General features: G+C 40.8%; 1 protein-coding gene across 1 annotated transcript in view; it reads right to left on the reverse strand.

Annotated features, from left to right (window-relative positions):
• Positions 1-25,329, reverse strand: part of EXOC4 (exocyst complex component 4) — an 837,065-nt gene that overhangs the window by 213,613 nt on the left and 598,123 nt on the right. The window lies entirely within an intron of this gene.

Below are 25,329 nucleotides of genomic sequence, written 5' to 3' on the forward strand. Positions count from 1 at the left end.
AAAATCATGTCTTGAAAAAAACGCTAAAAAAAAAAAAACCCCCACAAAAAAAACCACCCCAAGAAAAAAAAAAAAAAGAAAAAAAAAAAAAAAAAAAAAAAAAAAAGATGTCAGGCAGTAATTTGAGAGGGAAAGTTACTGCTCCTTTGATAACAACTTTCAGTTGCTTAGAAACTGTTACCTTCTGCCCCCAAACACACCCTGCTTTGGGCATACTGGACTTAGCAGGTAGAAAATATATTTTTTTTTAAAAAAGGAATCCTTTGTTTAAGAGCTTTGAGGCTGGACCATCTTTGATTTCAGAGGCGACAAACTGACTTCTGTCACAGAAAATTTATACCTTTTACTACCTCCCAATCTTCCAATTAAATCTTACAAAGAAGGAACGTGGCTGCTACCTTATGGTCTGTTTTCAGAGCATCATGGGATGTTATAGCTAGAAGGACATTCTGAAGAGGCACAATATCCTTTATTTAGATGAGAAATTGAGGCCCAGAGAGGTCACTGCCCAAAGTCACAAGTTGGGTGGCACATCACCACGATATCCACTCCTGCAGCACTTTTCATTTAAGTCTTTGTACTTCTTCATGCTTATACCAGTCCAGTGCCTGGTATACAGCAGGCATTCAGAAATTGTTTGTTCAGCTGCATAAAGATCCCTGAATTCCAGTCCGAAGTTTTTTCCACTGTACCATGCTTGTTCATCGTTTAACAATGGATTAATCTTTTATCTTCCAAAATAATCTGAAGTCACATTTCAAATTATGCTTTTACACAGATATAATGAAATCTTTAAAAGGTGGGGTGGCAAAGAAATCAGAGGCTAGAGCATGACTGACATTTTACAACCTTCAGATGCCAACAGCAGGGGGTCCACCAGAATCCACCCTCTTCCCCCACTGTATAATGGCAATTATATTCCAGGGTGAATAACAGAATTATCTAAATGAAACCAGGAAGGTTAAAAAAAAAAAAAAAAGCATACATCATAAAAGGATTAGCTGCTCAAGGACTTGGAGTTGGGGGAAGCAGGAAGATGGATCCAGCCTGACAATTTCATAAAGTAGCCATCAATTATTTAAATCACTGTGACTTTTCAGACAGCATTCTGGACAGCAAGAGAAAAAGAAACACTCTGAAATTCTGAAAACCATAAATTAGAAGAGAGATGCTTGTTATTTTGTTTTGGAGTGAAACGTGCTCTGCCTTTAGAGGAAGGAGCAAAAGCAAAAGTAAAGGCATCCTAAATCGGAGGTGGTTCAAGATGATACTTTCCTGGAAGTTCAGCAGAACAAAGTATTTTTCTTATAGTACAAATGTTGGTGCTGTTAAAAATCCAGTGTAAATAAATTATTCAGTACATGAAAGGGTAGCAAGCTTTAAATAATACTGCAGGTAGAAAAGAAAGAGAAGTGGGTCAGCAGGAGAGATAACTGGATTCTACTGCTAGAGGTGCCATTTATTAGATGTGTTTCCTAAGATAAGACACTAAACCTGTTGAGCTTGACTTCACTCAGAGTTGGATTAAAATTCTAGCTCTAAAATTCTACTGTAGTCTAGTCTTTACATGACAGAGAATACCAACATTAGCTGGGGAATATTCATACTGAAGGTTAACCATACACAATCAGTCATTTACCAAACAGAGTTACGACTTACAAAGAATATTTGTCCCTTGTGCATGAGTTCAGTTACAACATTCCTTGTTTGCTTTGTTACATTTCTGTCATCTAAGTAAACCAGCCTATGCCTATTATGTCCAGGACCTGAAAGAAATAAAGAAGTAGAATTCAAATAAACCTAAAATTTTGGCCAGTACTTGAACTATTTGTATTTGCTAAGCTAGCTCTAAAGCAGTTGATTATTTCTAGCCAGGTACAAGGCCTGCAATAGGGTTAGTATTCATGAGGTCAACCTGGTCAGTAGTTTCATAAGCTTATTACCTTGGTTTTCCCTCGATATACCTAGTTGAGAAAGAGTAAAAATAGCTTTTAATCCAGTCACGTATGATTATTTCTATACAACTACTCCATAAGGAAGTAGACATTATAAATATATTACTAATCACATAAATAATGACTGCATTTTAGACAAATATAAGTACTACAGCAAGATTTTTAAAAATACAGTTACCCAGGGACTAATTAAAAACATTCACCAACTAAATTGTAACATTATAAATTATAACTTATCTCTGATTGTTGTTTTGTTTTTCACTTAAGGAGAAATCTTTAATTTTCTCTTATTTATGTTCTATGCGTCGAAAAGTTTCTGATCACTTGCAGCTCGCAAACTTCTTGTTATCCAGGGTGCTGGAGAAAGTTCTTTCTGTATTTACAATGTGGCCCCTCTACCTACACTCCTTCCTAGTAATTCCTCTAGAAATGAAGAGAACTTGCTCATCGAATCAAGCCTCTGAGCTTGTGTTATATTTTACTAAATGCAGGTCACTACACATTCAAGAAGGGTGTGCACAGACCAATCCTTGTGCATTCCATCTCCCAGGCAGTAAACACTCTTTCTCCACCTTCTTCACCACTGACTGGTGAATAAGTCAGGTTCCAAATGGCTCAGTAGAGCCAGCCAGCTAACATTCAAACGTGCACGAGCAGGAAACACGAGTCCTCCTCGTGGCCCCCTGGCATCTCTTCCTGGAAGCTGAACACAAAAGCTCTTCTTGAAAGACACAGGTTTAGCTCTTGACAAAGCAGGATTTCATTTGACATGTGGCTAGTTCCTTTGGGTTTAGCTCTTTCTATAAGAAATCTCTGGGGGAGGAACCTCAAATCCCAGAATAAATTTACTTGTCTTTAACTCTGAAGGACTTGGTGAAAGATTTATATCTGTTCCTTTGTCCTATTAATCCCAGATTTCCAGACAATTAAAAATCCCTATGCTTTTTTTCTTTTTCTTCTCCTGGGTAAGATCTGTTTTTTCACCCTTAAGTGGATTTTCTCCCCTACTTTTAAGTTGTGAAGGAGTCTGCCACCAGTGAATTCCTATGACCCTCTTTTTTTTTTTTTAATAGTTTTTTGGTTTTTTTTGTTTGTTTATTTATTTATTTATTTTTGGCTGTGTTGGGTCTTCCTTCGTTGCTGTGCGGGCTTTCTCTAGTTGCAGCGAGCAGGGGCTACTCCTTGTTGCGGTGCGCAGGCTTCTCATTGCAGTGGCTTCTCTTGTTGCGGAGCACGGGCTCTAGGCATGCGGGCTTCAGTAGTTGTGGCTCGCAGGTTCTACAGCGCAGGCTCAGTAGTTGCGGCACACAGGCTTAGTTGCTTCATGGCACGTGGGATCTCCCCGGACCAGGGATCGAACCCGTGTCCCTTGCACTGGCAGGCGGATTCTTAACCACTGCGCCCCCAGGGAAGCCCTATGACTCTCTTTTTTCAGACAGAATATTTTGGGCCACCTGACTCATGCTGTAGCAGAATGTCTTCAGCAAGTTGGTTTTATTATTTTTTTTGGTGGTGGGGGGATAGATGGGTGGAGCTGGAGGGAGGGTGTTTTCTTGGAAAAGAACGCTAAGTTGTTCTTTTTGTTTTAATGGAACTTGAGTAAGTTTTAAAATAGAACCTAAGAGTAAATTTAAGTATTTTTACTTTTGCCTTTTTCTTAGATTCAACAGTTTACTTATATTCATACGTTTATTAAAGCACTTACCACATCAGATACTTAATTTGTGAGTTAATTTGTGAGTCTGTCCTCACCACCATCCACAACCCCCTCACCCGCACAACTCCTCTACACAGTTAAAAACAATATCCAACTGATTTGCAGACTTATCACCACACAGAAACCTGTTTGTGGATGCTTATAGCAGCTCTACTTGTGGTGGAAGCAACCAAGATATCCTTCAATAGGTGAAGGGATAAACAAACTGAGGTATTTCTGTAACATATACCACATCCATAATCCATACCATGGAGTACTACTCAGTGATCAAAAGGAAGGAGCTGTCAAGCCATGAAAAGCCATGAATGTTACTCAGTGCTAATTTAAAGAAGCCAGTCTGAAAAAGCTAAATACTGCATGATGCCAATTATATGATTTCTGGAAGCTGCAAAACTGTGGAGACAGTAAAACGATTAGTGATCATCAGAGGCATCGGGAGAGGGGACAAATGCTGAGTAGATGAAATATAGGGAACTTGGGGGATGGTAAAAATCATTTTGGTGATACTCCAATGGTAAATACATGACATTATGTGTTTGTCAAAACCCACAGAACTTTAAAGCACAAACAATGAACCTTAATACATGCAAATTTGAAAAAGTTCATTTAGGAGGTTAAGGGATCCCAGGATGAAGTGCGGAATGTGACAAAACCATGTAACTTTATCACAAATGTAAAAAATAACCCTCTTGAAAGGAAGGTGGGAGAAAAAAGTGCTGACCCAAGTAATTTTGGAAATTAGTAGAGTTTGTAAAACTACAGGCAAAAGGAACCGCACATAAGGACTGTGACTGGTTGATAAAATTGTTTCCCACAGGGCATGGATTATCGATTCTGATATTGCTATGCATGTAAGCTGGGATCGAACAGTTAGGGAAATGGATTATGGGTGGTAGGAGCCAGGTTCTTCCACTGTTGGAGAGGAAGGCTACAGATAAGCAAGAGGAAGAGGCTAGAATGATCCCTATGGCAACGCATGTGAGTCAGAGACATCAGTATTACCTCAGTTTTAGCTTAATAAGTGGCCACATACAGAAATATATATATAGATATGGATATATACAAGGGTTAGTACACACACAGATTTCCTTTCCCTGTCAGCTGAGAGGGCCTAGAAGTAATGATGCCCAAGTAGCAACAAGCATATCAAATCCCCAGATCCTGGTTGCCAACACTGTTCTCTCTAATAACAGGAACTGGAGCTTCTTGGAAAAATGTCTGATTCTAGAACTGGGCCAGGAAATATAAAGATGGAGGTTGGAGCATCTGGGAGTGTCAGAAAATAAGTGCTAAAAAAAAAAAACAACAAAATCACAAAGATGGTGACACAGGAGCTCCCAATGGCCAAAGCTGGAACAACTTGAGCAAGAAAATAAAGATAGTATTGGATTATAATCTACTGTATACAGTAAAAATCCATGAGTTATACTGACATAAATAAATGAGTGAATAAATACAAAAACTGGGAGGAAAGAGACAAACCTTTCAGGCAGAAGCATTCCAAATCATTTATGCAGATACTCCATCCTCAAGGAGGTGTAGCGTAACTCCGCACTTCTTTTTTTTCTCTCCCCACCCCTGAGTGCGTGTGCTGTGCATAATGAATTGCTTCCAAAGAGTAGACTATGGAAAGCAGAGGAAAAGAGTGACTTTCTAGTGGAGAAGTCTGCCAAAACACAGCCTCGGCCAGGCAATCAGGGTTAACGGTGACGGTGATAAGTCAAGCTGATAGCATACACACCTGATGTGACATGATGAGAAAGGCGCTTTACCTCTGTGGTCTTCCTCCCCTAGTCAAATTACGAGAAAAACGTCAGACTAATCCATATTGCAGGACATTCTACAACATATCTAACCTGCTGTCAATGTCATTTAAAAAAAAGAAAGTCTGAGAAACTGTTACAGCCAAGAGGAGCCGGAAGAGACAATGAAACATAATGGGGTGTCCTGGATGGAGTCCGGGAACAGAAGACATTTAGGTGAAAAACAAGGCAATTTGAATAAAGCATGGACTCTAATTAATAGGAATGTGTCAATATGGGCTCATTGATTGTAACAAATTCACCATACTAATATAAGATACTAATAAGAAGGAAAACGGGGTATGGGGTGTATGGCAACTGTACCATCTTTGCCACTTTTCTGAAAATCTCAAACCTTTCTAAAATAAAATGTTTATTTAAAGAACCCTAAAATTCAAAGCTACTTTCCATGGCAAACAACGTAGGTTGACTTCTATATACCCTGTTCCTAACTGGAAGCCAGAGGCCATACTTTAACATAACTGCTGGCAATTTCCATGTAACTCATTCAAGCAATGAGTGCCTACTATGTGTCAGAGATTTCTTTTGGCTCTAAAGTAAAACTTGGAAAGGATGGGAGAAAAAGGGATACTTCTTGTTCAAGAGGTAAGAAATCTGCATACTGTCCAGCCCTCTCTCGCTCAGGCAAGCTGCTCATTCTGGACAAAGCCTTGGAAGCCAGGGGCAAACACAGCAAGCAAGGTCACCAGAGCACTTCTGCAAGCACCTGATAGGCAGCCTTGACCTTGGAACAACCAAGGGGAGAACAAATTAAAAAATGCTTTGTGGAATAAAAAGGAAGAAGCAATCAAGCTCCTGTGGTTGAAATGGGGCAAAGAGAAGTAGTGTGTGTTCGATGGGGAGAGCACAGAATGGCTCTCGTTGAAGTGCAGTTATCTGAATTTGACTTTCTGGCTATTTGCAAGTGAATACCCAGGGTATTCTGGACTCCAAAGATATTACCATCCATCATGGGAATAGCTGTAACTATGGAGGTAAAAAAGCAGATAAAAATGAGGAAGAAAGGGAAACTAGAAGCCTAGATGGATTTTTCTTTTTCCTCCTCAAAAGGCTGTATTTCCAATATGTACAATCCAAAAAAGACATAATGACATAGATAACCCGTAATGAGTTAGCTGTGTGTTGCCTTCTCCCCGAAGCAGGACTTTAACTGACAGAGCTCCTGTGTGTCTAAAAAGGTCATAAGTGAGAAAAGTACTGTCCAATCTTTAAACAAATAGGAACACGCTACAGCCAAATGGCTGCTCTTGCGGACAGAGGTGATGAAAGCCCCCATCCAATGGCTGCCGGTGAGGGCTCAGAGACGAAAACCTGATGACGATTTATGAGCACGACACTTATCCCAGAAAGTAAGCCCATGTGGTGTGTTCGGCCAATCATGACAATCAGAAGAATGACTTCAAATCGGAGCAAAAGGTTGAGGTCACCAAACCTCAGGCAGCCATGAGGTTACTACCTGAAGCTTCTGTCTGGAGAGAAATACTCACCGGAAACTGTCTTCCTTTCAGAGCTGGATTACTGGACCCCTGCCTTGGCTGGCCTCTCTGACCCCAGGCTCTCTGCCCTCTAATCTTGACTGTGAACTACCAAAGCCCACTCTCCCTGTGTTTTGGAACTTAAAAAAAAAAAAAAAAAGAGCACTGATTAGAGTGTACCCTTTCGCGGCTCTGTTAGAAAGGAAACAGTTCCGCCAAAGTTTAAGACCTCCGTGGGAGTCCTGTGCCCTGTGAACCTTACTTCTCACTCTCCATTCCTTCACTTACCTAGACTAATCCCATCATCTCATGAACATCCTTTGGTGTCTTCACTTACGTTATGTTCCTTGTTTGGGGCACTTTCTACCCCACCTGCTCCATTTCTACATATCCTACAACGTACCAGTTCAGGACCCACCTCTTGGCTAAAGTTTCTTGAATCCTCCAGCCCTCAGCTGAATCCTCAACTCTTAAACTGCAAATCTTCTGAACCATCACAGTCAGTGTTCAGGTACCAAAGGTCCTTTACTGTTCTCACATTCATAGGGGTGAGGAATTCTGATTCCCCAACTAAACCAGAAGCTCCGGAGAAGTGGGAGCCATGCTTTAAATTTCTTTTGCCTCTCCACATCTCCTTGTCCAGTGATAGCACAAAGCAGCTGTGTAATGAGCAAACACTTATCATTTAGTTGCATTAGAATTTCAACAGTGGAAACTATTCAACTGTGTTGTGTCACTCTTGTTAGAGTTGATGTGTCAGATTTTCACCAGCCCATTTTAGAGTGTTTAAGCTAAGATAAAGTACACCCAACGTTGTGAGTAGGACAGGACCCTTGCAAAGCACGAAGAAAAACATCTGCTTTATTTGAACAGTTCCTTTTAAAGGGCCATTTAACTTGCAAGCTTAGAGAGTCTTCTTTCTCCCTCTTCCTTTTCTCACTAGAACATCTCTAAGCAAGAGCTGCACTATCCAGACGGGGCAAAAATGACTTAGGATAAGAACCTCAAAAATTCCCCAAGAACAGCAGTTCTCTGTCTACACTCATCCAGCTCCCACCACTAATCTTGCCAGATCAGCAATTGTGCTTCTCTCAAGAATGATAGCTATCATTTGCTTGGGCTGTCAAGCCAGACTTTTCTCCCTTCTTGGTATCTTTTTTTTGCGGTACGCGGGCCTCTCACTGCTGTGGCCTCTCCCGTCGTGGAGCACAGGCTCTGGATGCGCAGGCTCAGAGGCCATGGCTCACGGGCCCAGCCACTCAGCGGCACGTGGGATCTTCCCGGACCGGGGCACAAACCCGTGTCCCCTGCATCGGCAGGCGGACTCTCAACCACTGCGCCACCAGGGAAACCCTCTTGGTATCTTTTGATGGGATGTTGGGATGTTTTTCCTCTTCTCTTGTATTTAATGAAAAGAAATAAATCTGAGACTACCTTTGTTAGCAAGTAAAGTCAAATCTATTTCAGGCAAAGGCAGCTCTCTAAAGATCTGAGCGACAGAGTAGTTAATGTAGTTCAGCCCCCGTCAGCAGATCTGTCGTAAGTCATTACCTTCTCTCCTGCTTATCCACCAAGGAGTGGACCGAGGCAAGATCAAAACAGACAGCAGCCCATCAAACGTCTCAAAATACTTACCCCAAATAAGCCCTATTACATAGAACAGTCTAGGTGACAACCAAGATGGCCATCGGTGCCTGCCTTTACTTAGAAAGTAAATTCAGAATCCTCCTTTAAAACCCAAGGCTTATCCCTATATTGATGTCATTCTGAAACAGCCTGGTGCTCAGACAAGTTTCTCAGTACCAAGCAAAGCTGGTAAACAAGTGTCACTAGCTGTAATTGCTCTCTCATTCAGCAGTCCCTCACGACTCCTCCATCCATGTGGATAAGCCCTTCCAGCCTGTTGGTTTTAAACTGACCTCATAACCCAGATATAATAAATGAATTCTTGAAAAGTTGCATCTAAATTAAAATCTGTCCCAAACTCATTATGAGAATTGATGGATTGCTGAAGAAAACATCTGGAATTTTAATGGACTTCAAAAAATAAAGACTTCAGATAATTAATGATTCTTACACAATATATGGGGTTGGCTGCAGATGATTTTCTGCAGACAAAAGAAAAATAATTTCTTTGTTTCGAGCCCCTCTGGGCTTTCTCCAAAAGCCTAGCTGGCTATACTATATAGAAGTTAGTTGAGAGGAAGACGGCGGAAGAGTAAGACGCGGAGATCACCTTCCTTGTCACAGATGCATCAGAAATACATCTACACGTGGAACTGCTCCTATAGAACACCCACTTAACACTGGCAGAAGACCTCAGACCTCCCAAAAGGCAAGAAACTTCCCACGTACCTGGGTAGGGAAAAAGAAAAAAGAATAAACAGAGACAAAAGGATAGGGATGGGACCTGCACCAGTGGGAGGGAGCTGTGAAGGAGGAAAAGTTTCCACACACTAGAAGCCCCTACACTGGCGGAGACTGCGGGTGGCAGAGGGGGAAAGCTTCGGAGCCACGGAGGGGAGCGCAGCAACAGGGGTGAGGAAGGCAAAGCGGAGAGACTCCCGCACAGAGGATCGGTGCCGACCAGCGCTCACCAGGCCGAGAGGCTTGCCTGCTCACCCGCCGGGGCGAGCGGGGCTGGGAGCTGAGGCTCGGGCTTCGCTCGGATCACAGGGGGAGGACTGGGGTTGGCTGCATGAACACAGTCTGAAGGGGTTAGTGCACCACGTCTAGCCGGGAGGGAGTCCGGGAAAAAGCCTGGAGCTGCCGAAGAGGCAAGAGACTTTTTCTTCCCTCTTTGTTTCCTGGTGCGCGAGGAGAGGGGATTAAGAGCGCTGCTTAAAGGAGCTCCAGAAACGGGCACGAGCCGCGGCTAACAACGTGGACCCCAGAGACGGGCAGGAGACGCTAAGGCTGCTGCTGCCACCACCAAGAAGCCTGTGTGCGAGCACTGGTCACTCTCCACACCTCCCTTCCTGGGAGCCTGTGCAGGCCGCCACTGCCAGGGTCCCGGGATCCAGGGACAACTTACCCGGGAGAACGCACGGTGCGCCTCAGGCTGGTGCAACGTCACGCAGGCCTCTGACACCACAGGCTGGCCCCGCACTCTGCGCCCCTCCCTCCCCCCCGGCCTGAGTGCGCCAGAGCCCCCGAATCAGCGGCTCCTTTAACCCCGTCCTGTCTGAGGGAAGAACAGACGCCCTCCGGCGACCTACACGCAGAGGCGGGGCCAAATCCAAAGCTGAGCCCCGGGAGCTGCGCGAACAAAGAAGAGAAAGAGAAATCTCTCCCAGCAGCCACAGGAGCAGCGGATTCAATCTCCACAATCAACTTGATGTACCCTGCATCTGTGGAATACCTGAATAGACAACGAATCATCCCAAATTGAGGAGGTGGACTTTGGGAGCAAGATATATTATTTTTTCCCATTTTCCTCTTTTTGAGTGTGTATGTGTATTCTTCTGTGTGAGATTTTGTCTCTATAGCTTTGCTTTCACCATTTCTCCTAGGGTTCTGTCCGTCCATGTTTTTTTTCCGTTGTTGTTATTGTTTTTTTTTTTTACTTTTTAAAAAAAAATTTTTCCTTAATAATTATTTTTTATTTTAATAACTTCATTTTATCTTACTTTATTTTATTTTTTCCCCTTTCCTTCCTTCCTTCCTTCCTTCTTTCCCTTTCTTTCTTTCCCTTTCTGAGCCGTGTGGATGAAGGGCTCTTGGTGCTGCACCCAGTAGTCAGTGCTGTGCCTCTGAGGTGGGAGACCCAACTTCAGGACACTGGTCCACAAGAGACCTCCCAGCTCCACGTAATATCAAACGGCGAAAATCTCCCAGAGATCTCCATCTCAACACAAAGACCCAGCTTCACTCAACGACCAGCAAGCTACAGTGCTGGACACCCTATGCCAAACAACTAGCAAGACAGGAACACAACCCCACCCATTAGCAGGGAGGCTGCCTAAAATCATAATAAGGCCACAGACAACCCAAAACACACCAGCAGACGTGGACCTGCCCACCAGAAAGACAAGATCCAGCCTCATCCACCTGAACACAGGCACTAGTCCCCTCCACCAGGAAGCCTACACAACCCACTGAACCAACCTTAGCCACTGGGGACAGACACCAAAAACAACGGGAACTACGAACCTGCAGCCTGCAAAAAGGAGACCCCAAACACAGTAAGATAAGCAAAATGAGAAGACAAAAAAACACACAGCAGATGAAGGAGCAAGGTAAAAACGCACCAGACCTAACAAATGAAGAGGAAATAGGCAGTCTACCTGAAAAAGAATTCAGAATAATGATAGTAAAGATGATCCAAAATCTTGGAAATAGAATACAGAAAATGCAAGAAACATTTAACAAGGACCTAGAAGAACTAAAGAGGAAAGAAGCAATGATGAACAACACAATAAATGAAATGAAAAATACTCTAGAAGGGATCAATAGCAGAATAGCTGAGGCAGAAGAACGGATAAGTGACCTGGAAGATAAAATAATGGAAATAACTACTGCAGAGCAGAATAAAGAAAAAAGAATGAAAAGAACTGAGGACAGTCTCAGAGAACTCTGGGACAACATTAAACGCACCAACATTCAAATTATAGGGGTCCCAGAAGAAGAAGAGTAAAAGAAAGAGACTGAGAAAATATTTGAAGACATTATAGTTGAAAACTTCCCTAATATGGGAAAGGAAATAGTTAATCAAGTCCAGGAAGCACAGCAAGTCCCAAACAGGAGAAATCCAAGGAGAAACATGCCAGGACACATATTAATCAAACTATCAAAAATTAAATACAAAGAATACATATTAAAAGCAGCAAGGGAAAAACAACAAATAACACACAAGGGAATCCCCATAAGCTTAACAACTGATCTTTCAACAGAAACTCTGCAAGCCAGAAGGGACTGGCAGGACCTATTTAAAGTGATGAAGGAGAAAAACCTGCAACCAAGATTACTCTACCCAGCAAGGATCTCATTCAGATTTGATGGAGAAATTAAAACCTTTACAGACAAGCAAAAGCTGAGAAAGTTCAGCACCACGAAACCAGCTTTACAACAAATGCTAAAGGAACTTCTCTAGGCAAGAAACACAAGAGAAGGAAAAGACCTACAATAACAAACCCAAAACAATTAAGGAAATGGGAATAGGAACATACATATCAATAATTACCTTAAATGTAAATGGATTAAATGCTCCCACTAAAAGACACAGACTGGCTGAATGGATACAAAAACAAGACCAATATATATGCTGTCTACAAGAGACCCACTTCAGACCTAGGGACACATACAGACTGAAAGTGAGGTGATGGAAAAAGATATTCCATGCAAATGGAAATCAAAGGAAAGCTGGAATAGCAATTCTCATATCAGACAAAATAGACTTTAAAATAAAGACTATTACAAGAGACAAAGAAGGACACTACATAATGATCAAGGGATCGATCCAAGAAGAAGCTATAACAATTGTAAATATTTATGCACCCAACATAGGAGCACCTCAATACATAAGGCAAATATTAACAGCCATAAAGGGGGAAATCGACAGTAACACATTCATAGTAGGGGACTTTAACACCCCACTTTCACCAATGGACACATCATCCAAAATGCAAGTAAATAAGGAAACACAAGCTTTAAATGATACATTAAACTGAATGGACTTAATTGATATTTCTAGGACATTCCATCCAAAAAGAACAGAATACACATTTTTCTCAAGTGCTCATGGAACATTCTCCAGGATAAATCATATCTTGGGTCACAAATCAAGCCTTGGTAAATTTAAGAAAATTGAAATCGTATCAAGTATCTTTTCTGACCACAATGCTATGTGACTAGATATCAATTACAGGAAAAGATCTGTAAAAAATACAAACACATGGAAGCTGAACAATACACTACTAAATAACCAAGTTACTACTGAAGAAATCAAAGTGGAAATCAAAAAATTGCCTAGAAACAAATGACAATGACAACACAACAACCCAAAACCTAAGGGATGCAGCAAAAGCAGGTCTAAGAAGGAAGTTTATAGCAATACAATCCTACCTCAAGAAACAAGTAAAATCTAAAATAAACAACCTAACCTTACATCTAAAGCAAGTAGACAAAGAAGAACAAAAAAACCCCAAATTTAGCAGAAGGAAAGAAATCATAAAGATCAGAGCAGAAATAAATGAAAAACAAATGAAGGAAAACTAGCAAAGATCAATAAAACTAAAAGCTGGTTCTTTGAGAAGATAAACAAAATTGATAAACGATTAGCCAGACTCATCAAGACAAAAAGGGAGAAGACTCAAATCAATAGAATTAGAAATGAAAAAGGAGAAGTAACAATTGACACTGCAGAAATACAAAGGATCATGAGAGATTACTACAAGTAACTCTATGCCAATAAAATGGTCAACCTGGAAGAAATGGACAGATTCTTAGAAATGCACAACCTGCCAAGACTGAAACAGGAAGAAATAGAAAATATGAACAGACCAATCACAAGCACTGAAATTGAAACTTTGATTAAAAATCTTCCAACAAACAAAAGCCCAGGACCAGATGGCTTCACAGGCGAATTCTATCAAACATTTAGAGAAGAGCTATCACCTAACCTTCTCAAACTCTTCCAAAATATAGCAAGAGAGGAACACTCCCAAACTCATTCTATGAGGCCAATATCACCCTGATACCAAAACCAGACAAAGATGTCACAAAGAAAGAAAACTACAGGCCAATATCACTGATGAACATAGATGCAAAAATCCTCAACAAAATACTAACAAACAGAATCCAACAGCACACTAAAAGGATCATACACCATGATCAAGTGGGGTTTATTCCAGCAATGCAAGGATTCTTCAATATATGCAAATCAATCAACGTGATACACCATATTAACAAATTGAAGGAGAAAAACCATATGATCATCTCAATAGATGCAGAGAAAGCTTTTGACAAAATTCAACACCCATTTATGATAAAAACCCTGCAGAAAGTAGGCATAGAGGGAACTTTCCTCAACATAATAAAGGCCATGTACGACAAACCCACAGCCACCATCGTCCTCAATGGTGAAAAACTGAAACCATTTCCACTAGGATCAGGAACAAGACAAGGTTGCCCACTTTCACCACTATTATTCAACATAGTTTTGGAAGTTTTAGCCACAGCAATCAGAGGAGAAAAGGAAATAAAAGGAATCCAAATCGGAAAAGAAGAAGTAAAGCTGTCACTGTTTACAGATGACATGATACTCTACACAGAGAATCCTAAAGATACTACCAGAAAAATACTAGAGCTAATCAATGAATTTGGTAAAGTAGCAGGATCCAAAATTAATTCACAGAAATCTCTGGCATTCCTATACACTAATGGTGAAAAATCTGAAAGTGGAATAAGAAAACACTCCCATTTACCATTGCAACAAAAAGAATAAAATATCTAGAAATAAACCTACCTAAGGAGACAAAAGACCTGTATTCAGAAAATTATAAGACACTGATGAAAGAAATTAAAGCTGATACAAATAGATGGAGAGATATACCATGTTCTTGGACTGGAAGAATCAACATTGTGAAAATGACTCTAGTACCCAAAGCAATCTACAGAGTCAATGCAATCCCTATCAAACTTCCACTGGCATTTTTCACAGAACTAGAACAAAAAATTTCACAATCTGTATGGAAACACAAAAGACTCCGAATAGCCAAAGCAATCTTGAGAACGAAAAATGGAGCCGGAGGAATCAGGCTCCCTGACTTCAGTCTATACTACTAAGCTACAGTAATCAAGACAGTATGGTACTGGCACAAAAACAGAAATATAGATCAATTGAACAGGATAGAAAGCCCAGAGATAAACCCATGCACATAGGGTCACCTTATCTTTGATAAAGGAGGCAAGAATATACAGTGGAGAAAAGACAGCCTCTTCAATAAGTGGTGCTGGGAAAAATGGACAGGTACATGTAAAAGTATGAAATTAGAACACTCCCTAACACCATACACAAAAATAAGCTCAAAATGGATTAAAGACCTAAATGTAAGGCCAGACACTATCAAACTCTTAGAGGAAAACATAGGAAGAACACTCTATGACATAAACCATAGCAAGATCCTTTTTGACCCACGTCCTAGAGAAATGGAAATAAAAACAAAAATAAAGAAATGGGATCTAATGAAACTTAAAAGCTTCTGCACAGCAAAGGAAACCATAAACAAGATCAAAAGACAACCCTCACAATGGGAGAAAATATTTGCAAATGAAGCAACTGACAAAGGATTAATCTCCAAGATTTACAAGCAGCTCATGCAGCTCAATAACAAAAAAACAAACAAACCAATCCAAAAATGGGCAGAAGACCTAAATAGACATTTCTCCAAAGAAGATACACAGACTGCCAACAAACACATGAAAGGATGCGCAACATCATTAATCGTTAGAGAAATGCAAATCAAAACTACAACAAGATATCATCTCATACCGGTCAGAATGGCCATCATCAAAAAATCTACAAACAATAAATGCTGGAGAGGGTGTGGAGAAAAGAGAACCCTCTTGTACTACTGGTGGGAATGTAAATTGATACAGCCACTATGGGGAACAGTATGGAGGTTCCTTAAAAAACAAAAATAGAACTACCATACGACCCAGCAATCCCACTACTGGGCATATACCCTGAGAAAACCATAATTCAAAAAGAGTCATGTACCAAAATGTTCACTGCAGCACTGTTTACAACAGCCAGATCATGGAAGCAACCTAAGTGTCCACTGACAGATGAATGGATAAAGATATGGCACATATGTACAATGGAATATTACTCAACCATAAAAAGAAACGAAATTGAGATATTTGTATTGAGGTGGATGACCTAGAGTCTGTCATACAGAGTGAAGTAAGTCAGAAAGAGAAAAACAAATACCATATGCTAACACATATATATGGAATCTAAGAAAAAAAAAAGGTTATGAAGAACATAGGGGTAAGACGGGAATAAAGACACAGATCTACTAGAGAATGGACTTGAGGATATAGGGAGCGGGAAGGGTAAACTGTGACAAAGTGAGAGAGTGGCATGGACATATATACACTACCAAACGTAAAACAGATAGCTAGTGGGAAGCAGCCGCATAGCACAGGGAGATCAGCTCGGTGGTTTGTGACCACCTAGGGGGTGGGAGGGAGGGAGACGGAAGAGGGAAGAGATATGGGAACATGTGTATATGTATAACTGATTCACTTTGTTATAAAGCAGAAAGTAACACACCATTGTAAAGCAATTATACTCCAATAAAGATGTTAAAAAAAAAGAAGTTAGTTGAAATATATATATGTTTTCACACACACATACACACACACACACACACTTTTTCTCCCCTCCCCTTCTTGATTTGCAAAAAGTTACTGATAGAAGTCTAGTTAACCAGGGACTTTCTAAGAAAACCAGCCAATGAGACAAGGTCCTATTTCTTCTCCATCTGGAGATAAGACTATAAAGATATTTGTAAAATTCAAGTTGATCATATTACGTGCTTATTCTGCCTGTAAATAAAAATCATCTCTCATTTGCTCACTTCAGAGCCTTTTTCATCAACAGTTATGAGGGCAAGTTCCCTGGTAGCATCATGTCGGTAAAGGCAGTACTTATAGATTAATCACAAGCATGAGTTGGTCAATTGCCTGTTCCATGACACCATTTAAAGGAAACGTCAGAATGGGTACTTTTAGAAATTGAACACTCTTAAAAAGCAACTACTTTTCCACTTAATTTACTTCCCTTTATGTTCAGATTTCCTAAGTAAGATATTAAAAACCATGGTAAAGTGCTTAGGGAATGATTGGGAATTCATTTCTGGGATGGCTGAAAAAGAATTCAAATGACCAGGTTTGGTTATGCTATGAAACCAATTCAGTAAAGTGTTAACTGTAGAATCCTGATGGTGAGTGTGCGGGTGTTTTTTTTTTTTCAGTCTTTTTAGATGTTTCAAATATTCTCACGATAAACTGTGGAAAAAAATTGCTGGATTCTTATGTTGGTTGTCTAATCATGTATGAAACAAACTATTGGTAAAAACTAGTGAAGCCTTTCATTTAATAGGAAATATTTTTCATTTCTGTAGGTGTAAGCATCATTCCCTTTGATGCTAATGGATTTTCTGAATGATCATGTGGGTGTGTGGACCAATAATAATAACAATTATGAGACAACAACTCAATATGTAGAGCAGTTCAGAAAGCCCTGCTGAACACATGATCTCATTGTACTCCTCACCTTCATCTTATGAGGTTGTTTGAGCTAGCATCATTCTCATTCTATATGAGGGACGTGAAGTTCAGGGAAGATAAGTGGCTTGGGCTTGTCTAAGGTCACTGGATTGACAAGACCAGATCCCCATTTTATATGCTTTTCCCACCATGCCATGATGAAATTTACATTTCCTGAATGGCTATGAAGAATCACAACAAAAATTCTATGAAAAATAAAAAGTATTAAACTAGTAATAGAATTAATCATACGAAAATAACACAACTTGATAAGAATCTGAAGACACAGATGAATGTTATGAGATTCCCAAAGTCCCCATTAGTACTGAAAGACTTAATTTGCTCAGCTGTCTCAGAAATAGACAGATGAGTGTTGAAAGCCACGGTGACAATCTGAACAACCAAAGACAAGAACAAAGGCATCTTCTACTGCATCTTCCTGGATAAAACCTGAAGCAACCACTAGTTGGTTGGTTACTTGAGGCCTTCATGTGTCATGAAGAACCCAAACAATATTGCTGGTGAATATTTTATTTTACTTTTATTTTACCTTTATTAAGTAACATTTAAAGAAAATCAAACCCCCACACTCTGTTAGTATTTCTTTCGGGTTAGGTAACACTGGAGAATCAGCTTAGACCCCAAGGCATCTTGGTTCTAAGACTTATTTTAGCACGGTGAGACCATTAGCACCAACTCTCAGAGCTTACAGGGGAGAAAAAAAAAAAAAATCAATTGATCAGCTCTTTTTTCCATTTAATGATTTTCATGATGACTTCCTACAGACCTTAAACGGGACTAATCTATTTAGGCTAATAAAAGCTAAATCTATTCTGCACCATGGAGTGCAGTGGCAACAACTGGCCGCAATGCAAATACCACTCAAATCCAACATTCTTCATATTAACATAATTTGATATGATGAAACCATATGCTATTGCTGCTGGCCACACTTCCCTGGGAAACGAACAAGAGGTTGCCGGCAGTACCTTGGCTTAGCTGGGGAAATAACAGGCTTGGGCATCAGTGTAATGGCAAATCATTACACTGTAAGCAGCTGTGTCTACCAACTTTCAGTAAGGCTTAACCAGAGCTCCAGCGATCATTCAACCTACCAAAATCTTTCATTTGGAACCTTCCTGACACCTAGAGTTTAGACCACCTTGGCCCTATTGCCTTAACAGCAATACTTCTACACTGCTTCCTGCCAGAGGGTTTTCAAGGAAAATATAGCAAGGTGAATATGTTGCATTCTATATAATTTGCTTCCAACTATTAGCTGTAGTGGGATGAATAGTGTCCTCCCAACATTCCACACACAATCTCAGAATGTGATCTTAACTTGGAAATAGGGTCTTTGTAGATAGAATTAAGGTTAGGGTTGAGGTGAGATCATGCTGGATTAAGGTGAGCCCTAAGTGTCCTTATAAGAGCCAGAAACGGAAAAATGGAGAACATGGGAGAAGCCCATGTTAGGATGGAGGCAGAGATCGGAGTTATACTTCCAGAGGTCAAGAAGTACCAGGACCACCAGAAGATGGAAGAAGCAGGGAAGGGTCTTACTCTAGAGCCTTTGGAGGGAATGTGGCTCCTGGCCTCCATAACTATGAGAACATCAATTTCTGCTTTTTAAGCCACCTAGTTTGTGGTAACTTGTTATGTCTGCCCTAGGAAACGAACATAGTAGCTTTTTTTTTTTTTTGGCGGTACGCGGGCCTCTCACTGCTGTGGCCTCTCCCGTTGCAGAGCACAGGCTACGGACGCGCAGGCTCAGTGGCCATGGCTCACGGGCCCAGCTACTCTGTGGCATGTGGGATCTTCCCGGACCGGGGCACGAACCCGTGTCCCCTGCATTGGCAGGCGGACTCTCAACCACTGCGCCACCAGGGAAGCCTATAGTAGCTTTAATGGTCATAAATACTGCATGTTGCCTCTGCTGCTAACGAATGATCAGCGGGCAAGTCCAGGAAAAAGAGAAAGGAAGTGAAACAATACCATCTCCTGCTGTCACTCTAGGGTAGTGGAAACAGAAGTTATAGGTGGGTCTTAGAGCACAAAGAACAGGAGTGAGTAAGCAGCAAGTTAGTGATAAGAGGAGATGCAGGCTGAAATCTACAAAGAGATGGCAGGGGTGCAGAGGCACCGTCAGTACAAATCAGAAGTTTATGAAGGTGAGAGTCAGGGAGCAGGCGGGTAGCCGGTAACAGCGGGCAATGCTGAAGTTCAGATGTCTGTGACACGGGCAACGAAGGTGATGTGTTCTACCACCATTACTCCGCCTACACCTTAGAAATGATGCCTGTGTGCCTAGGACACAGATTTTATTATTCTTGTTTTATAGAGGAGGAAATAGATACGGAGAGGTTAGCAATTTGGTCCTGACCACAAAATTATCCATTGAAATGTCTGGGATTTCAATCTATTTGTATCTGATTCTAAGACTTACGGATCAAGCTTGATTCAAAGTATCAAACAGAGCCCTCTGTTACAAACCTAAGTGAATTAAAGAATGCCTCAATTATAATTTTTTTGTACTTCCTCTCAGGGCAATAACTGATTCTATGGAGTAGAAAGATCCAGGCCAGCGGCACTAATTCGGGCTGCATATGTCGGGATCATCTGAGCAGCTTATAACACCTGGATGCCCAGGCCCCACCCCTGACCAACTGAACCAAAGCTCTGGGATGGGATCTAGGTGTGTTCAGAGAGCTCCTGGGTGATTCTAATGGGTATTGTTGAGAACCACACCCCTCCAGGTGTTAGCACAGGAGGATGAGGAAGAGATGAGAGTGTGGGGTTTGCAGGCCACCTTTAACCATCTGACTTCTCAGATGTGCTCTGACACATACTGGGGCAATGAGGAAAATGAAAATATGCTTTAAATGTTTCAAGATTGCCTAAAATTTTTGACTTGCACAGCTTATGTTTTTTTTTCTTCCTCCAATGATGGGGGAACAGAAGCCAAAGCATTAGGAAAGCTGTCTCTGTCTCACATTGCCCTACATGAGCCAGAAAACGTAGTCTCATCCTGTGTCTAGAAAGAACTTTGCAAAATTCAGCAATGTGCTAGACTAGGAAGCAGCTTCCGCTGCTGCTGCTGCAAATATTGTTTTTACAATTTCTGTGCCTGTATGAAACAAAGCTGAATAGCTTTTTGAAGTTAACTACTGTTGTTTGTCTCAAGGCTAAGAGTCCAGAGTGTTAGAGCCCCATTTCCTAACCTCCAGCTGGAAACGCTGGTATTAAGACAATGCTTCTAAAAGTTCTGTCTCTATGAAAATCAACTAGAGGGCTAGTTAGACCAGAGATTCCCACACCCCATCCCGGAGTGGAGTGAGGTTCAGGAATCTGCATTTCCCACAAGCTCAGCTGATGTGGATGCCGCCCGTCCACGGATCACACCTGGTGTTGCACTGGTACAAGGCCGTGCTCCTCAAAATCTCATGTACATACAAAGCACCTGGGGATGCCGTGCATATGCAGATTCTGACTCAGAGTCTGATGTTCCCGTCCACAGACCACTAAGTAACAAGGATACCGGGTATTCCACTGGGAGGTAGGGGAGAAAACTTTACTTGTAGTTTTTGTTCATACAGATGTCCATTCAGCTATGTGATAGGTAAGGGATTAAAAAACGTAAGCATTAGTCCCCCCTCCCCTTTTTTGGGTGGAGATACTAAAGAAGAATAAATGACATTCCCCAAACAGTGATAAACTAGGGAACTGAGGGAATTTTTCCTCATGTCTGATAAATGAACAGTTGGTAGATGCCTGTTACATATAAGGCATGAGGGAGTATCCACTTCAAACAATCAATTGTTTCCATAGCTCCATGTCCGGAATGCCAGAAGATCTGACTCAAGAGAAATGAGGAATTTCTCTTAATGGATTTCTTTAATTTGCATCAGTATACTCTGTCTTGCAATGGATGGAGCCATTTTGCAGAAAAAGTGATGGTAATAGAGGCCTCGCAGATGGTAAGAGCATGAAGTATAGTCCATCCTGCTTCTATCTGAGAGCATCAGAGGCATAAGAACTGTGACATTTTAATTTAAACATTGTCATGAATCTTACACCCAAGACCATGAATCTTACACCATGGGGGCAAAACACGCACACCCATGCCCTTGTACTAAAGAAGTCATCATTCATTCATTCATTTTCATTCACTCAGCCATTTATTCAACATTGCTTTCTCTATAGCAGGCAGGTTGCAGGAGCTGGGGATTTAGGAGGGAACCATCTGTAACAAATATCCGAGCTATTCCATCTGTTGGAAAGTGGTTTAGACGCTGAGGCAAGAAAGACGGTTGGTTTTACACTTCTACTCCTGTGAGGCAATATACGGATTTAGAGCAGTACATCTCTGGCTATGGTGAGAGTCTGGTTCCAAACTCTCCCCCCATCCCCCCCAGTCTGTCACAGATGTATACTTTTATAAAATAAATAAAAATGAATTACTAGAAAAAAGAAATTTTTAAAAACCCAGTGATAAAAACACAAGTCCCAATTTTTTACTGTTAGGTTCAACAGACAATGTCAAATTGCTAAAAAAAAAAAAAAAAAAAGTGTCTAAATGGTCTAAATGCTTACTCTCAAACTCTGCCCATCTCATAGCAGACTAGTAACAAATAGGTTACCGCACGGGATCCAGGGTTGGGTCGCCTGGGTTTGAATTGCAGTTCTAGCGTTGCTAGCTAGGTGACTATGGATGGGCAAGTTATTTAATTTCATTGTTTCTCAGTTTCCTCCTTATAATAAGAATGCCACCTTCACAAAGCTGTTGTCAATGCATATAAAACATTTACAAGTCAATACATATAAAGCACTCAGTAGTGTCTGGCTCACGGTAGATGTTTTAAAGTGTTAGTTGTCACCATTACTACTATTTACTATTATGAATGCTATCATTACCACCATTAGACTTCCACTGTTACTACTAGTACCATGCTGCTCTATCACTTTGGGCATCTGCACAGTTGTTTCACCTATAAAATGGTGCTTGTAATTTCTTCCTTCCTATTTTCTTCCTTCCTTCCCTCCCATGAATTCTGTGCCTAGAAAGTAAAACTACCAATGCAAAACTACATTATCGCCCAAGTAAATGCCCCCTTATAACCGACTGTCTATCCTGACCAATGTCATTTCAAAGAGGAAAGGACAAAATGTCCTGGGGTTTTCTGTGTCTGCACATCATCAGGTAAGTAGATGGAAGCAGCGCTGAGACAGCTGTCTGTCCACTCTCTGTGGAGAATCCAGTTGGGCTGATGCTTCATGACACTGGGTGCTGCCTCCAGGGAAAGGCACGATCCCTTCCACTCTGTGACCAAACAACAGTCTAGCAGAGGGAATGACTTTGAAGGACATGTAATTGAATACTTAACCCGCCTGCATTTTTCACACATACATATATTTCTTCAAGTTCCCTTCTTAACAATTGTTTTGTATTCTCAGCTAAAATGGTTGAGAATAATTTCTCCATTATTTTTCTTTAGTTACGTATAATTAGCTGAGAATAAAAATATCAAGGTGACACTGAAACACATTTAAGCAACATTGAAATTTGAGCATGGGAAATTATGTTTGAAAACAATTTACAATCATTACAAAGCAAGAGACTTTCTCAAGATGGGAAAGGAAAATAACCACCTCTTCACTTGCTTTTGTAACCTCATAACTGACAATATTAAACAAATTTACTGATATGGTCTAACTAATTTGCATTCTCATAAAATTTTTATGAAGAAAGAGAGGACAACAAAATAACCAAATAAGAAAGCAGGTGTTTGGACTCTGTAAACATATTTGGAGGTTGATAACTTGCATGGCCTTAGTTTTAAGACTTACTCACTTACATATAACTATCATATCTTGACAAGGTCAAAGAGAGAAGAGGTAAAGTTGAAGTTCTTACATAGCCTCAGAACGGAGTAACTGACTTAAAGAACAAGAGGTGTAGTAACATGTACAAATGGCTGGTGATGAGGTTATGAGTGACTTGACAAGCACATCGGTAGGCTGCCCAGAGATGCCATTTAGCCAGCAGTGTGTGGCCCTGACATGGCCCAGACTGTAGTCAACTAGTGGAGTTTTAATCTGTCTTTGTTACTCAAGTTGAAAATCATCATGTTTAATGAGCCAGCATCTTTAGTTCCCAGATTCACTCTGTAGTGCATTATTTCTTTTACATTTAGTACACTAAGCATATTAAAGTTGCTCTGTACAGCATACGGCATGACCCTTGAGGGATATACATACTGAGAGGTTTTCTGATGGAGAGGATGTTAATGATATTGTCAGACATAAGATAAATGTAAACAAGTTTTTGTCACTCTCTTTCTCATCTTCCCACTCTGACTCTGCAGTTAAGACTCTCAAAATTTATTCACTGTGTCTATCCACCCATCCATCCATCCACCCATCCATCCATCCACCCACCCACCCACCGACACACATAAACATTCATTCAACAAACTATCGAGTGTCTTCCTACTGCCTGATACTGTACTATACTTTTGGAACTTAATTTCTAGTGGGAAAATATAGGAAATCAACAAGCTAGAAAATAAATGATTATAGTTGTGCTAAGAAGGAAAAAAATTAAAATGTTAAAATAGTGACTAACTGGGGAGATCTATTCATGATCCTAACAAAAAACAGAATTCCATTCAGATGACTAACTGAAGAAATATTAATGAAAAGATGACTGACAGAGGTACAGGCAGCACTGAAAGAAGCAACAAGGGACGCTGAGGCACCCAGAGACCAGTAACAGCAGAAAGCTATCATCAAGGGCCAAGGAGGAGAGATGGTGTTACCAGCGTCCAGTGAGAGCTGAAGCCATACAGGAAGTGTCGCCTGGCAGGACCTCTGGTTACAGAGGGAGGCACCCAAAGACAAAACTATGATCCAAAGTGGAAAGGAAGGAGATAAGAACTCAACCTCTTTCTCCTTTCACCCTCCAATCTCCTGCTACTGCTTCCTATTGGCAGAACCTGATCACAAGTCATTGGCAAGGGAGTTTTGGTGACACAGTTCATAGTTTGGCTTCAGTGTTGAGAACAGACAGATTCGGAGCAGGAGGTGGGGGCGGGGGGGGGTGATGGAGAATAACCAAGGAAGGGGACCTACTTAGGCAGGATAGTTAGGAAAAGCTTCCCTGTGGAGGGGACGTTTGAACAGGCACCAAGAGAAGATGCCGGCCATGCAAAGAGCCAGTGGAAGAGTAATCCAGCAGAGGGATGGGACGAGTGAGCACATGCCTTTGCTATTCTCCCTTCTCTGCATCCCATACTCAGTACAGATCCTCACTAGGAACACATCTAACATAAACTCAGGCAATGCAAATGAACACTTTCCTGGGTGTGGTGCTATTGTTTAAGTTCTGGTAGAAGTGAATGTCTCTATTCTATTTTCTCAATACCATAGAAGAATTTGCTTATAAAAAAAGAATGCTCACAACTAGGACATTTCCCTATGAAAGGGCCAGCATTTCTATTAATTCTAATGTACAAAGAAGGAAGAACCAAGGAAGACATATATAAAAGCAGGTAAAGGCAGGCAACTGAAGCAACTATATATATATATATATATCACTTATAGAACTTCTCTTTGAAGATCTCAAGTCTTCTACACTTTGAGATATCCTCATACCATGCAACTTACATAAAACTATGCTATTGTACCCATCATTCTCTTAAATGAAGAAACACTATAAAGATTCAATTACAGTGTAATAATAATTAATGTATAGCCAGAATTGAAATTCATAGTAATTTTCTTTTAGTCTTATATTTACCTCTAAGTCACTGGCTTAAAGCATATAAAACAAACACCTCAAGTCTATTAATCCATACATCTGACAAATTATCTTATTTCTGTTGTCCAGAAACCATTTCTTTATACAATGAAAGTAAAATTTTCATATTAAGATGATCATCACCTAAATTAATAAATGATCTGACTTTTAAAAGCCAGTTTTTTGGGTGGGTTCAAATTCACTGTGAGCTAGCCAAGTTATATACGGTAAGTCAGCCCTCAAATGGTACAGAGGGTTTACTGTTGGTAATTGAGGTTAGGCAGAA

This window comes from Aethalodelphis obliquidens, unplaced genomic scaffold (genome assembly GCF_003676395.1).
Source record: "Aethalodelphis obliquidens isolate GAN/ISIS:26980383/991018 unplaced genomic scaffold, ASM367639v1 scaffold5, whole genome shotgun sequence".
NCBI classification, from domain to species: domain Eukaryota; kingdom Metazoa; phylum Chordata; class Mammalia; order Artiodactyla; family Delphinidae; genus Aethalodelphis; species Aethalodelphis obliquidens.